A 3576-nucleotide genomic window follows, 5' to 3' on the forward strand; every position below is an offset into this window, starting at 1 on the left:
CAAAAAGTAATCCCAAGTTTTAAAATACCTAAAGAAAACTGGCATTACGCTACTGATAATATATAGCTTCCTTCCCTAATCCCAATTGTCCCGATATGCCGACCTTCGTAGCGTAGTCGGGTGCACACTGACTTATGGTGCGAGGGGTTCTGGATTCGAGTCCCGGGTAAGGCATGGGTGTAAATTTGTAAACGTTTAAATTTGTCATCGAGTTGTCAACGTCAATAAAACTGTCACACTAAACAGTTGAAATATAATATATAATAAGTAAATGGTTGACTGTTTGATGAATATCACCAGACCAGCTTTCAAAAAAAGAAAAAGATAGCGCAGTGATAGAACGCGAAGTTGATAATCTCAGGAGATGATTTATGACGTAGTTCAAACCTCTCACTGGAAAAATAATTACTTTCATTAATAATAGAATTTTTAATTATGTAATTTGTTCCGTATATATATATACACACAAATACATTTTAATTGTTTATCGATTTGCTATAATATTATTAAATACATAGTTCATTTCGCTGGATTATTTCATACTAAGCATGCCTATATACTTTATTTGTACTTAAATAAAATGTATTTATTTATTTTTATTAGGAATGAATTCGCTCAGGTATTAAAAAATAAAACTTTATAATAGTACATTTATCCTTTAATACTTCGATATAATTTATATTCATTTAATGTGTGCGGATACTTTATAGCATTAACTGTTTTATGAATTTTAAAACAATGTGGATTATTTTATAAAATACCTTGTCGAAAATCAGATTCCAACTCTGGGTTTAGTATTTTTTCAAGTATTTTTCGTTTTAATCAGAGTCTTTTCATTAATACGATTTAAATTTTATTTCTCTTTCGTGCCGCCATCTGCGCCGTGATGGTGGCAATCAACGTTTACAATTCAGGCGGCAATTCCTAGAGGCGGGTAGAGATGGTACGTAATTGAAAGCCGAATATTTACCACATTTGGCATTGAACAGCGCAACGCATTGTCATGTAGTTTTTCTAAGGCCGGGTTCATAAACTACCCACGAAACGCAAAAACGCAAGTAACGCAAGTTCTAATTTGCAACATTAGAACGCACGAATTTGCTCATTACCGAGCTTAGAGAGATAGTTACACTTCACTGGCAAGTACTCAAAGACTCTCTCATACTTTTATTTTTGTCACAACAATTTGTCTTAGTTTATAATTGATCAGTTGTCCACGGACACTTAAGGCACGATGGTACCTCCAAGTTTATGGTAGTCTCCAAACTATTCGAGTACTGACAGTGCTCGTGAGAAGCAGGTATTTTTTCCGAAAAATAAATGTATATATGTATTTATATATCGCTGATTAGATCCGCGCGAGTGATATCTTGATTGTAATTGGCAGCCGTTTGCTAGAGAAACCAATGCCTTATTTGGCCGGACCATTCAGGACGTGTTTGCTTCCGCACTGGATGGCTGTGATCGCTGTGCTGACAGCAGCCATGCGCCTGAAAGGAAACTCAGCTAATGGCCGAACAAAGACGATGCTACAGTGTCTTAACACACAACTGAATGGTCTCGAAATTTTTTCGCCAAAAAATACATAATCCAAGTGCTCATAAATTTGAGTAAATGTTTTTTTTTTTTTAATTATGTACAGCGCCATTGCTGGTTTTCGCTGTATGTCGCAGAGAAACCACAAAAATTAACAATAAAAGTGATTAAACAAACTCACAGGAATAAAAGCAAAATTAGCTAATGTAATATCTTAAACACATAGACAGCCCTCATAAATTCTAGGAAGGAATTAGTCAGAAAATATAACACCGCGCTGACAATAACTAGATACATAGTTGTAACAAGAACATAAAGTACAGAAAAACAACAATCTTGGACAGCACGGCGACAAACAGACGAAAACAACGATGATACATAAAAATTTAATTTGTCAACAAAATTTGTAATTTTATGCACATATTGGAAATCGTACATTTTTTTTTTTTTTTTGCATTTCATCCTTTTTTCTGATAAATGCGAGTCCTAAACTCTCAATAAAAAGTAACCACGCCCCCGGGTGGGCTCGAACCACCAACCTCTCGGGTAACAGCCGAACGCGCTAGCCGATTGCGCCACGGAGGCTATGGGATTAAGATACAATTATTACAATTATAGCATAGCGATGCATATGTGAACCCAGCGATGACGCTAAACAGATAGTCTGGACAACACAATGACGATTGCACAGACGAACATATATTCTAGACAACGCAAAAATTATGGGACAGGCGCACGCAGTGGTCTTCCTGAGACAAACCGTTGCAATTGAGCATTGCCAGGGTGTTGGGATCGAAGGCCAAATGCTGAGATCGAACCTCAGGTTCTTGGGATCGAACGCATGTGTGTTGTGATCCAACGCCAGGATGATGAGCTCGAATGTCAGGATGTTGGGATCGAACATCAGAATATTGGGATCAAACACTAGGATGTTGGGATCGAATTCAAGGATGTTGGGATTGAATGCCAGGATTTGGGATCGAACACCCGGATGTTGGAACCCTATGATGTTTGGATCAAGCACCAGGATGTTGAGATCGAATGCTAGTATGGCGGGTTCGAAAACCATTATGTTGGGAACTGATTCCAGGATGTTGGGATCGAATTTCAGGACTTGTGATCGAAAGAATGGATGTTGGGATCGAACACCAGGATGTTTAGATCGAAAACCAGGATGTTGTGATTGAACGCATGGATATTAGAATCAAACGCCAGAATTTTTGGATCGAATGATAGTATGCTTGGATCGAACATAATGGATTTTGTGATCGAATCCTTGGCCCTTGCCACACTAGAGTGGCGCCTCAACGATTATTGTCACCAAGAACGCTTTTCGTTGCGTGGGGGAAATTATCACGCGGAAAAAAACATCGAGAAAATTAAACCTATTATTTTTTGTCCTGTAATTCTTTCGTTTTACCCGGTTTGACGGCGTATGCCGAATGTAGACGCAATTCTTGTCGCTTCATCTAGAAGGAGCTTCGAATTCGGATTGACTCCATGTCTCGCAAAGGGAACAGCGCTTCAGGGAAGAGGTGTACGACGAAGAAGGAACGCACCGAGAAGGGTTCTAGGGGTTTGAAAAGGGGAAGGATGGGGGGGGGGGGGGAAGGAAGCGACATTTCGGAAAGTCGTGCCCCTGCTGAATATGCAAAAAGGCACGACATCTCTCGAAGGTGCGAGACGGGAAGTTAACGTAACGGTATCAAAAGTCCGCTCAGACTGCCATGGATCCACAGGGTGGAATCAGAAGGGGCGGGGGGGGGGGGGGCCGAGAGGGTGGAAGAGTAGAACATGGGGGAGGGTTTTGTCGTCAAGGTAAAAAGAGGAGGGGGGCGGGCGGAGTGAAGAAGTAACAAGTCGCTGTCGAGCCAAGTTTCTCTGAGGACAATCGCATCTCACGTACCGTCTACCCCCCTCCACCCCGGTTCCACATTTTCTCGTGAAAGTCCCCGCGGCATCCCTTCCAACCCAGTTTAACCTAAACAGGTGCAGACAATGAATATTGATCTTACATACTTTATCCCTCGGCTTCCGTCA

At 40.6% G+C, this 3576-nt stretch overlaps 1 non-coding gene across 1 annotated transcript; it reads right to left on the reverse strand.

Annotated features, from left to right (window-relative positions):
- Window positions 1-2047: 2047 nt before the first annotated feature.
- On the reverse strand, window positions 2048-2121 carry Trnan-guu (transfer RNA asparagine (anticodon GUU)). The gene has a single exon. It is a non-coding gene; the product is annotated as a tRNA-Asn (tRNA).
- Window positions 2122-3576: the final 1455 nt, after the last annotated feature.

This window comes from Bacillus rossius, chromosome 12 (genome assembly GCF_032445375.1).
Source record: "Bacillus rossius redtenbacheri isolate Brsri chromosome 12, Brsri_v3, whole genome shotgun sequence".
NCBI classification, from domain to species: Eukaryota; Metazoa; Arthropoda; class Insecta; order Phasmatodea; family Bacillidae; genus Bacillus; species Bacillus rossius.